Here is a 13335-nt window from a genome sequence, read left to right as displayed (position 1 = left end):
ATCGATCCAGTGTCACTAAAATGAGATGAAAGGAGATATTAATGGGAGACAAAACACAACAGCACACAGCTTCCCATTTTGTGTGTGTGTCTGTGTGTATGTGTGTGTGTGTGTGTGTGTGTGTGTGAGAGAGAGAGAGAGACAGAGAGAGAGAGAGAGAGAAAGAGAGAGAGACAGCGAGAGAGAGAGAGAGAACATTGCAGATTAGGAGAAGGCAGGGACAAAACTGGAGACACGTCACTGGACAAGGACGTGTGTTGCAAAGAGAAAGCCACAATATCTATCTATCTATCTATCTATCTATCTATCTATCTATCTATCTATCTATCTATCTATCTATCTATCTATCTATCTATCTATCTATCTATCTATCTATCTATCTATCTATCTATCTATCTATCTATCTATCTATCTATCCTTATAGCACAAAAAGTAAAAAGTAAATTTGTATTTGGTCGATTATTTCTTTGTTGTAACAATGCTTCTTGTCAATAAATCATATACCTTTGGATAGCCTATTTATTTCCCTTAAATGGTGCCACATTTGTAAGTAAAGTGCATTTGTGAGTTGAGCAGCAGAGTTGAGTATGTGGGTTGCACCCATGAAAAACTTGCCGAATATTCTCCACCAATGCCAAACAGCTTATTCTGACTCTTGTTTTGAGCTTCTGCTACCCCAGGTGCTTGCAATCTGGCTTGTGAACATTGGAGGCAATCTCAACGCAGAGAGATACTGAGATGAGATTTGGCAACCAGTGGCAATCCCATATCGCCAGTCTGGGACCAAACTCTATCCTCCAAGATGACAATGCTCGCCTCCACAGAGCATGGTTTGTCAGAGGCTACTTCCAGAATTTGGGAGTGAAGGGAATGGGACCCCACTGAACACTTGTGGGATCAGCTGTGCTGTGCTGTTAAAAGCAGAGTTACCAACACAACCACACTGGCTGACTTGCAACAAATTCTGGTTCTTGCACTGAAGCCCCTGTTTGAGAAATTAATAAATTGTTAAATTGCCAATGCATCTGGTTTCTTCACACGTCAATCATCCAATCCAATAAATGGCACAAAACAAGAGTCAATAGTAGAACAAGCTGTTTGGCATTGACAGAGAAGATCTATCTATCTATCTATCTATCTATCTATCTATCTATCTATCTATCTATCTATCTATCTATCTATCTATCTATCTATCTATCTATCTATCTATCTATCTATCTATCTATCTGTAGTGTTCTTCCTTATAATTCGTAGTTGGTGATGAGACAAATTTCAGTCAGTGCCATTTCTAGGCTGGTGTGGGGAATGTCTCACACTGGAGTGATGAGAGAACAGGGAAAAGGTGTGAGGTTGGAGAGTGCCTGTAAGAACTCACGGGGGTTATTAAATCGTAGGATAGATCCACCTATTCTATGATTGTCTTATAGTCTTAATGCCTGAGTCATCCAAAATGTTAAATGTCAAATGCATTTAAATAACACTGCTGGTTCATTTCCGTTAAAAAAAAAAAAAAAAGGATCTATTTATTCAAACGTGATTTGTTTATTTTGAAACATGGAAGTGTTTCTCTGTGAAATATGTTTGACATTGGTACTAGATACTAAAAAAAGTGTTCTAAAGATGGTGATTGGGGGACAGTTTGCTCTTACATGATGTTTCTGAAATGGGTGTGCATGCAAAGTGCCAGTCCCCTAAAAGCTGTACCGACCTGTTTCATATTCATCTGCACCTGTTCTGTCACAACAGAATGGCTGGCAGGCATCGAGAGAGAGGACAGAGGGGCACACACACATGCACACACACACACCGTATGCAAACACCAAATTAGAAAATGACTTTGATGCCACATTGACACAAACTTTCATGCACACCGACACTCGTACATTTGAGGTGAACTACAAATAAAAGGCAAACACCCAGAGGTGTCCTGGTGTCCCACATCAACTTTGTATTCATCGATAAAGCGGATTACAGTGAACCAGAGTTTGATGGAATGTTAGTGTCACATGGGAAATCTAAATACAGCCTAAAGTCTTGTTTATATAGTGGGGGGACAGTAATTGTGATAGAAGACTCCTGCTTATTTTTTTATGCATGGCACTCTGCACCCATGCTTTATTTTTTCTCCATGAGCCACCCCATCATCATCACACATTCACACACAAATGTACATGTTACCCTGCAAGCACAAAGGAAATGTGATCTATCTTGTGTGAGTCTTTTTAAGTGGTCATTAGGTTGATAACTGACCTCCTCACTCCTGCTAATCAGGTGATGTGGTTTAGTTGAAAGGAGGATAAGGGAGACACAAAAGTTGTGGCATACCATAAAATAGATGTTGAATTTTGCCACACTCTGTGATTAATATAATAATTATCAGTCTTTCATAATTAGCGGTAACCCATTACAAATAGTTTTCATTAGGTTTGTTGAACTGTGAATTTCCACCATCATAAACATCAATAAGGATCATTTCATATGAAACAGCCTCTTTTTCTGTGTGTTTGTTCATGTGTTCGGTGTTCGTGTGTCCCTTTGGGCCATGTGTGCACACACAAACACTGAATAACACACCACTGCCCCCATGCATCATATTTTTACATCCTACACTTTGAGTTGTCTTTGCCTCACTAATTCCCTCATGTCGTTTTTCCATTTCTCTGTTGTGTGGTCCGTTTCTCCCAACTTCTCTCCTCACTCTTTTTCTCTCTCCACACCCCCTTTCTCCATCGTTTTTCTGTTTCTTAATCCTTTTAATCCAACAAAAATAAGGGGGGGAGACAACTCATCCATGAAACACTGAGAACTCAGAATGGAGATAAACAAGAAAACTAAAAGTTTGGGGATTTTTCTGACTTTATTAATGTTGTTTTACAAGGAGAAGACGAAAAAAAAAGAAAAGAAAAGAAAAGTGCTTAAAAGAAGCTTAATGTTCCCATTGATGGAGACCTAACCAAAAGCAAATAGCAAACCAAGCAAGTCAAAAGGGATTATGTGTGTGTAGCCTACACAATCCAATCACGCCGCTCTCTCTTTCTCGTTTACACACACTGATAAAACATGCAATGATACACACTCCTTTGCACTGTCAGCTAACTGGAGAATGGGCTCTGCTCACGGGTTGTTATTATTTTCTGTTATTTTCAGTGGGAAAGATGAACTTTTGGAAAGTCTTTCCTCAAAGCGTTCTGCCACTGTCTTACATCACTAAGTTTCAGTCACCATTAATTATGCCAACACAAGTGATTTTGAAGAAAAGGGCACCAACCAACAAGGTAGTAAGCTGTACTCCCGGCAATGTTTTACTTATCTATTACTGCTAATTCCTTAGGGGCTAAATAACTAAATAGACTCAGCTGAGTTTTGTTTATTTTTGCTTCATGAAAGAGTAATATTGTTTTCTTGCTCTCCCAGCATGAGCTCCGCTGCGCAGTGCAGTCATTTGCTGCGATGGCAGCAGTCCAACAGCCATAAAAACATACTGTCTGTGGAGTCCATCCATCTCTGCTGCACTGGTAGACTAGCGTGTAAAAACAATGTTACCAAAGCCCCCAAATCATTAATGATCAATATTTCTGAGCAATAAAACCCCATCCATTTGCGAGTTAAGACAGATACAGACACAGATGGATCCACGTGGCATCTGAGAGCAGTGCTGCTCCCAGACATCAACACAGAAATGACAGCGCGAGAAAGATTACAAAAACATTAAAACACACGTATAGGAGACATCTGGCATGTGTAAACCACAAGCAGGGATATACACACACTGCTGCACACTTACATAAACACAGTCAGAGAAAGGGAAGCGAAACACAGAGCAGACAATATGATCAGTAATGGCTGCACATGTAGTTAGGGCTCTTTATTCTCTCATGTCAATTCCACTTCCATTATCAGTCTGACTTATTTCCAACAATGGCCTTAAACAAGCTAAAAACATGACAGACAGACATCTCCCTGCTTTCATTTGTTGTAATTGTATTAATTCTCTCCAAACTATCTTCTCTTTAACCTCTGAGGAAAAATCATCTGGCAAAATAGGATTTCTCCCTGCCAGCAGAGAAAATGCCCCCACCCGCACCCCACAGAAATCAGACACTGCACAATTAGTCACTTGATTATCTCGCCAGCACACCAAATGCTGTTTCCCATTTCAGAGAGAAATTAAAAGAGATGGTTTTACCTTCTCTTACAGTTAAAGGACTAAAATACTCAATACGAGGGGAATATTAAAAAATATGCACATTACATTTAGTCCTATTTGTGAGGTCAAAATATAGTTGAATCCTGTACAGTATTTTCCTACAGGAAAAAAAAAAGTCTACAGTGTAACTACAATAACATTTTACATGTAGACTCAGATTCCAGTCCAGATCAAGTGGCCTGCACTAAGAAAGCTGACTCAGCCTTTTCGGGTCATTTCAAAGTGTAATCATGTAAAAAGGTAAGAATGCAAAGATGCTGATGCTCAGATAGCTCCTCTGTTTCACTCTTTTCCATCTGCATTTCAAATGTGAATCATTCTTGGGAAGTTGTGTTCAGGGTCAGTGAAGAAGGTTTTTAGGACAGAAGAATGGGAGCACCTGAGGTAAGAAGTTGATTGTTTGAGTGCAAAGTGGGTCCCTGGTCCAATATCTGTGCAACAGAACACAGGTTCACCCCACACTTGAAACACAAAGAATTTGGAGGGAGGAGAGGGATGAAGAGAGGAGGTGGTGTGGTGTGAAGAAGAGGGGTGCAATGGGAGGGAAAGGAGGAGAAAGGAAACAAACAGATCAAGCGGAAAATAACAGAACCAGTGTTCCTTATTGGACATAATCTCTGATCCCACCATGAGAGTGTGTGTATGTAGCAGAGGTATTACTCATGCTGTATTACTCTGTTTACACAGCCACCTTCTGGGGACTTGTCTTCTACAGTATATGGGAAAAAATAAATCCCCCTTAACCATAAAATTTTTAAAGTAAAGTTTGAAGGTTAGGATCTGGATGAGGAGAGGAAGAGCAAAACAAAAAAAAAAACAAAGCTCATTTCTTAGCATCTTTGTCTTTGGGTTCACAACTTGAGGTTGAGAAAAAAACTGAACCAAAGAGTCACATGAAACGTAATGTGAATGAGCTGAAACAACAAGCGAACAGCTGCAAACAGAAAGTGACAGAGAATGAAAGAGATGCTGAAACAGACCCAAACAAACAGCAGATTGAAAAATAAAAACACTAGGGTGGGTGAGTAAGTGGAAAAAAAACAAAAAAAAAAAAAACAGGATCCAATACACACACAAAAAAATAAAAATGACAAAGGGAAGCAAAAGAAAAGTGAGTCAGAAGATGAATGATGCAGCAAAAGCTATGACAAGCCCATAAAAGGGAAACTATGTTGTAGGTACATAAATAAGCTGAGGGGAAATTGTTGCTGTATATTAAGACCAGCAGTTCTTGGATTGTTATAAACATAACTTCCTCTCTATGTCTCTTTTCTTGCTCACAAGCGAGTCTTACAGAAAGTGAATGGGAGAATGTTTGCAATGCAGAAAATGTAGCAACAGGTTCAGTAGACTCTGGATCTGTTGTTCACTGGTACCTGAAACACTGAAATAAAGATTCCAAAGTGGATAAATGACGGGAGCCGTCTGTTGCTGAATCGCTGACACTTATGATGTTGATAATTATAGACTGAGTCATGCCACGGAAAAGTGCTGGTCAGTGCTGTATGTGACTGCTGTCAGATTTCCAGCATTTATACAAATCAGGTGGACTGTGGAGTGAGATTTTTACTTCCTCTTGCTGACTCTATGTTAACAAATGCTCTGATCACTGGAAAATCCTGTAGATTTTGAAACTATACAATATTGCTATACAATACTGTTGAGCATTTGTTTTAATGGTGGTGATACTGGGGTGGGGGTCAATCTTTCATCTTTCAGGATCAATACATTTTTAGGGCAGAAACCATGGCTCTTCTTGAACATGTAAATTTGTATTTTTATTGGTAAACCTTTAAAGCTTACAGATTTCTAATATTACCCCTACAAAAACTTTGAAAATAGTTCAATTAAAAGGTATTTATAGTACTTTAGAAGAATTCAGGGGCAGAATAATTAAAATCCCAGTAAGACGTCTGACTGGAGGCACTTAAAGAGAAATTCTGTCAGGTAGTCAGGGCAGGAGCTGGAAATAAGTTTAATAATCCCTCAGATTAATTTAAAAAAAGAGGCCTTGCAAACCCACTTCCCTCCTGAGCCTCAAATTAAGTTGATAGAAACAAGTCTTTCTCAGGGAAAGATCCTCTCATTACAAAGACCCACACCTGACACATTTATCTTGTGTGAGAGTGTTTCATGCTCTTCACTTTGCAATTATGAGTGCACTCGTGGCTGCAGACATGCTCATCCCTCAGTGCAGCAGCTCAGCGGCCTCAAGGCCCAGTTGAGCCACCTGGAGAGCCTGTCAGAGTTGTCATATGATTCCCCTCATCCATCTTGGAACAGTGGAGCATTGGTTTGGAGAATTGGTAAACACTTGGCGAAGCTTTCCTTCTGATGGCCCTCCCCCTATAGCCCCTTACTTCACTACTCCATCATTCCCCCCAGCTCCATAAATTCCATATTCACATTTTACCAATGATGAGCAACAGGAGAAAAGTCCCAAACATTCTTATGATGTCTTTTATCTGATAAATGAGTATGATTGTTAGACTGTGGCTACATGCTGCACAGCTGACCTTTGGTTTGTTTATAAGGCTTTTCTTGATGAGCTTCTCTCCAGAGGGGCTTTCCCTCTAATGAGAATTGTGATGGGAAAGTGAGATGGCCTAGGGGTGTGAATGACGCCGTGGACAGATGCTGTATTTGTGTGTTATCATGAAAAAATGATGTGTGACGCATACTTGTCTTTAAGCATAAGAGTGACTTTTGAGTTTAAGAATCCTTCTGTGTTCATGTTTCCATTAGGGGTGGGACTCCATTAAAAAAATTAATCTAATTAATTAGGAGCTTTGTAATTAATTAATCAAAATTAATCGCATTTTAATCACATCGCTTGTACATTACGTTGCCATATTCTACTTGACAGTCAAATTATTATTATTTAGAATCAAATAAAATATCCTTACAATAAGTTAGTTTACACAAGGGACAGTTGACGACAAAGGAACTGGAAGAATTAGTTTGATTATGTTTTAGAGTTATACTCATACAAGAATGAATCTGTCCCGTTACGGGGTGGAATTTAAAACAACCTAAGGAACAAAGAAATAACTAATAATTTTGGGGATTTCATTTGTAAGGTGGGAAAACATCTTTTCTCAGAGGTTCAAATAGTTCTTTAGTAGTTGCGATGTTCAGAAACACTATTTTTTGAGGTTTATTTTTCAGTAACCCAAGAACCCAAAGTGCACCGAATTCAGAGAATGACCCATTCCTTGATGTTGAAATGTGTCATGCTTGTTTTAACAGCTTATTTTGAATGAAAGAATTAAAATTAAACCACAAAAAGGAGAAAAAGTTCATTCTCCGTTTAACCAGCTGCTTCTACACAGCTGTGCTTCGCACTCACGGTTGCTAGGCGACATGAGCTACGCAGAGGCGAGGGCAGGCTAGCCGCTCACTTCCGGCCTTTGCGGTCTACGTGGGCTGCCAAGGGATGCGGCCCCTGAATTTTTGACATCGTGCGTCGATATAATCTGTATGCCTGGAACTCATGCACTGAGAAACGTTCCACGGTGCAAAGTGCGATTAAAATTTTTAATTCGTTATTTTCCCCGTAATTAATTAATCAAAATTAACGCATTAAAGTCCCACCCCTAGTTTCCATTAATATATTAGTGCAAGCTTTTGTTTGTGTACAGGTTGGCATTCATTGTTTAAACACGAGTCTTTATGGCAGACAGTCTGGTGTGTATGCATATGTGAGCATTCGCGCTTCAGTGTGTGTGTAATGTGTGCAGATTTCTGGCAAAGATGGTGTTTGAGCCCACCTACGTGTGTGCTCAAGCTTCTAATATTATATCATACAAGGAAGGGTAAACTTCTATATAAGTCTGTGTTTACGTAAGCATTTTTTATATGTATGCATGCTGCTAAGTTTGTCTTCTAAGAGGGCTTCTAGGCAGGGCGATGGGGAACATTTGAAAGAGTCTAATGTCTCCTGAAAGAATCCCTGAAATCCCTGTCTTTCAGAGGCAGGAGGATGCATCACTCACTGCTTTGCCAGGAGAGAGAAAAGGACTGATGGAGAAGGTGAGAAGGATGGAGGGAGAGGGAGGACGAAGAGGAGGAGAAAAGGAGTAAAGAGGGGAAGAGACTAGAAAGACTTCCTTGCCCTGGGCCTCTGGGATAAATTACACCAGAGAGGAGATGTCAGTTATACTGTGTCGCTCTAAGACACACATACATGTGTGTACCCAAACACAAATCTTTAAGGTCATTTTTTGCAAGCAGATAGGCCAGTGACAGCTTATAGGTCATATGCAACTGAGCATAAACATATACACTTTCATGAAATGTTACCTTCTGATTAAAACACAAACACATATACACACAGACGCACATGCAGGCTGACAGGGTTTGTTATTGAGTAATACCCTTAAGGCCAAAACATATCAAAAGTCTCAGGGAGAGCACTGAAGGAAATCAGATAATAGAATTTCCCGTGAATGTCCAAAAGCATATATCCCTCTGAACTGACTTTGTTGCTATGGAGATAGTCCAGTAAGGGTCTCAGCTGCTGTTTGTGTTTTTGTGTACTTTGCAGCATTTCTGTACAGAATTGAATTAAGCCTTTTTAAAAGCCTTTTTGCTTTATTGGTCTGCATGTATGACGCAGCAGAGACTGGGAAAAAGCAGAAAACATGAAATGAGGGGTTGTCTGAGGTTATAATCCAAAGTAATGGATGTTTTTTCCTGCATGTTTAACGTTGTGACTGGAAACATTTTGTGAAAATGATTATCCAGAAATATTCTACAGCATGGGGTGGAATTTTGGTAGCAGGTATGGTCACTTTTTAGAAATCCTCTTAAGTGTAAAACCATAACTTTCTTTTGAACTGTAGCATGGCCAGTGTGAGCACATAACAGACTTTCTTCACTGCCTACACCATCATGACTCACAAAGGAGAGGAAAAGTCCAAGGTGTCACAGGCAGTAGTCAAATTAGCAAAGGACCCAATATGCAGACACAACTCAGACAATCAGGTTGTTAGAAACATCTAAATCAGGAACTTTAATTTCTGGATAAACAAATTAAGTGCCCTACAGTGTGGCAGGAAAAAAAAACCTATAAAATACTATCCAAATGCAGAGAGCCAGCAGGAGAAAATAAAAACAGGCAATGCTTAAATACAAAAAAAAGAAAGACAAAAGGGGGGAAATAAAAACACAGAAACTCTCTTAAGGGGCTAATCTTCAAAATAAAACAGGAAGTAACTCTAATGCTACTTTCCTACTTTCCGGAGCCGGTGCAAGTTCCCGTACCGATCCCAATGAACCGGCGAAACGATTAAGAACGGGCCCGCGTTCCCACCGCGTTTCTGTGAACTGCTCCTTTACGTATGAGCGTGGGCGGGTCCTCGTCTGGACACGGAAGCCGAAGCGCACAAACGTGGGAGAACACGCTCCCCTTTCTTGTGCTGCAAATACGTTTTAGGGTCCAAACCAAACTACTGCAGCATCTGTGTGCAGCACAGAGGTAAACACAGACAGCGATTAGAGCAAGACGACAAGTACGCACTTTGTGTTCTTTTATCTGTGATATGAACCGATACAAAGCAGCAAATTCAGCCTTAGAGCCCAACCTAATTCACAGCCGTGAAAATCGCTTCGCTTTTCTCATGTAATACACATGTAATATGGTAGAAAACTTGATGTTGAGACGGCAGAGTCACGCCTCTCTGCCGCTTTCGGCACGGGTTCCTGGTTCCAGACCAGCTAGTTTGCGGGGCCGGAACTGAACCCGTTTTTCGGCCGAGCACCGAGTGTTTCCGCGATGGAAAACCCGCCTAACGGTTCAATTCCCGGCTCCGGCTCCGGAACCCTGTTGGTGGGAAAGAGGCTTAAGGGAGACCAAGAATGAACTCTCTCTCTCTCTCTCTTACTCACTCACTCACACACACACACACACACACACACACACACACACACACACACACACACACACACACACACACACACACACACACACACACACACACACACACAGGAGACTTGTAAAATGAACAAAACACAAATGAAATGAAAGAACAAAGTAAATATAACAGAAACCTTTCCAAAGATCATGACAGGCAGAAAAATGAATGGAAGTTTTTAATTAAAAATATTTCTGCTCCTAAAATGGCATTTTCTGTACAAACCAGTCCAACATCTTTGCAGTGGATTTGGTGTCTTTGTTTCCATTGTAATAAAAACAAAGACACCAAAATCGGTTGACGTTTGCCACCTCAAAGAGGACCATTTAAGGTAAGTTTTAGTGAAAACTAAAGGCGTTTCTTGGCATTTTTACTATTGCAGTAGAGGCAGCAAAAGTAAACCTTTAAGTGACAGCCTGAAACAGCACAGGGAAAGGGGTGAGTGAACAGTATGGAAGGACTGAGACCTGCACATCTGCACGCATGTATAAGCCGAGTGTTTACAATGCTATTTTAGAGGGCAGCTTTCAGCATAGGTCTGTCATGCAAAGTGTGCTGCTGAGGTAAGCACACAGGTGCAGGACTAAGCTGTGCGTGCACATGTGCAAGCATGCTGCACACAAACACACACACACACACTCAGGCTTACAGGAAAGCCAATTTCTCAGTCACAGTGGGGCTCCTTGGCTTTTAAACCCTCTTCAAAGTCAGTATAAATATTGTCTATCAAGGCTGCATTAGCTTCGTGTAATGCTTTTACAGTAGTAAGACTTTGCTGTGGTTTTAAGAAACTGCTCCTGAAGCACAGCTCATTATTACAAAAGAAACATTACAGCAACTTGGGGATTTGCAGAGGTTTGAGGGTGGTAGGACCATGTGGGTGGAAGTCAGGCTATGATGTTCTCAGTTTGGCACTATATCCAAACTCCAATACCTGGACGATGGATTTTAATTTATGTCATTAGTGTTTCCATGACATCACATTATGAGTGATTGCTATTGTTGGCAAAGACTATTAAAAATGTATTAGTTTGTGTGCTAAGCTGCATGAAACCAATTAAAAAATGTAGAAGCAGCAGGGTGGTATAGTGTTAATGGTCAGCACTGTCACCCCTTCCCCCCCACTGTCCAGGTGCCAGCAGCTGCCTGTGCCTGTGTGTTATTCCTGTGATGGATCGGTGACCTGTCTGTCACTTGTTCCCACCTTTCACCCGGTGTCACCTGGGAAGGCTCCAGCTTTACTGCGACCCTGGTTGGCTCACAAAATGGATAATGGGCAACTGTAAAAGCAGACTATAATGTTGAGGACCTCCTTGTATATACATGTGCAAATACAACATGTATTTCGTTATACATATATTTTATTAAAAATATTATGTGTATTATACACTTGAGTGAAAGTGTACATTCTGTTTGGGGAACTCCCAGCTGTTCAAATGTTTGTTTCAGGAGCATATGTCGAGAACAGTGAACGGTGTTGTTGGAGCACAGAACAACACAGCAGCCACATGTTTATTTTCTTGCTCCAGCACCTGCCATCCACTGATGAGTAAATGTAAGGACAAATGCTGAATAATTAAATTAAAAACATTAACATCAGCAAAAACACACGAAGTAAAGAAAGAAAGAAAACAGCCAATATAGAGATTACTCTTTTTAATTTAAGGATCAAAAAATATGACAATATACCATACAAGATTTTGATTTAATCAGTAACTCTTGTGTACAGGTTAAAAATACAGTATTTCAGGAAATGTTCTTTTTCAGGTGGTGGGTCTTTTGATTATTTGCATGGTTCTGCAAAAAGGAAACTAATTAGCAGCTCTCACACCTAATACCAATAACTAAAGAAACAAGCTCAAGTCTATCTAATTGAAATTAAAAACCTGGCTGAAAAGCCTTTATGTATCTGAAACAAAAGAAAAAGCATATCTGTAAAAACCACCATATTAATTATATTTAAAGCGTTCCGATTAAATACTTACTATTTTAATTAGAAATATACTTGGCCCTATTTGCCTACTAGTGAGTTTAGGCCATCAACTTAAGAAGCTTGAGGCTTCTTCTAAATACTTGTAAGAATTAAAATATACAGTATTATATATATAAATTCCCAACTGGACGTTTTACTGTCTAGGATGATTTAAGATGAACAGTAACTTGTTATTTTATTTCATCAGAGCAAATTGTTGCTTTTGTACCTGATAGTTTTGGGAACTACCTGGGCTCTGCCTGTGATCTATCTGTCTACCTGTTTTTTGTTTTTTTTAAAGCATTTTCAGCCTCTTTTCTGTCTACATGGCTTTTGTTCTGTGGTGGATGCAAAGTAGAAAGTTAAGAGAAATTGCTAACAACGATTTTTATACTTTAATCTGGCAGCTCAAAAACCTGCTGTATTCCCTCTCTCACACATAGGCTAGAGATGTTTTCTAGGCTAATGTTTTACCTGATGCATTCATGTGTTTCACTAGTGAATCAACAGTGCTGGGTGAACCTTAATTCTTAAGCTGCAAAATTACTAGAACCATGGAAAAAATCCTGGAGTCCAAAAGCACCTAATGACACTGTTGTTGATAGGTGCAATAGGCCCATCCTGACCCATATCAGGGCTAATAACTATTGTAATCAGCCACACAATAATAGACTCCTAATATGGTGCTACTTTACCTTAAATATATATTCATTTTATCAAATTAATCCCAAGAAAGATTGATGAAACTGAATGGTATATTCTAATTTTTTTGAATTCATAGAAAAAAAAAAACCTTGGAAGAACTGGTAATTATTGAATACCAAAACCTTCTCAAAGTTTCCAAAGTTGAATATGGAAATATATGCAGACTGGCATTCTGCCAGTATTTGATATTGACATTTTCTCCCAGAAGTATGGTGTTCAAGGATTCAAAAAAGAGCCTTGAGTTTAAGGATCAAGCATTAAAAAGAATCAAGGACAGAAGCTTCTTGACTAGATCCATGAATATCTCAAATATTGTTCAGGATGTCCAAATAACAAATCATTGGGTCTTTTTTTTTCTTTCAAATCAAAACCTGGGCTGCAGTCACAAAGGGGAAAGATGATGTAGCTGATCCCACAGTTCAACACAGATTTTAGCACCCTATTTGTATCTACAATACTCTAGACAACTCAAAAGATCAAATTCATTGACGAATTAATAACCTATTAAACTGTCTTATACTTACGTTTTGATTTTA

This window comes from Archocentrus centrarchus, chromosome 10 (assembly GCF_007364275.1).
Source record: "Archocentrus centrarchus isolate MPI-CPG fArcCen1 chromosome 10, fArcCen1, whole genome shotgun sequence".
NCBI classification, from domain to species: domain Eukaryota; kingdom Metazoa; phylum Chordata; class Actinopteri; order Cichliformes; family Cichlidae; genus Archocentrus; species Archocentrus centrarchus.
The sequence above is the reverse complement of the archived record's forward strand: the minus strand, read 5'-3'. Positions refer to the sequence as shown.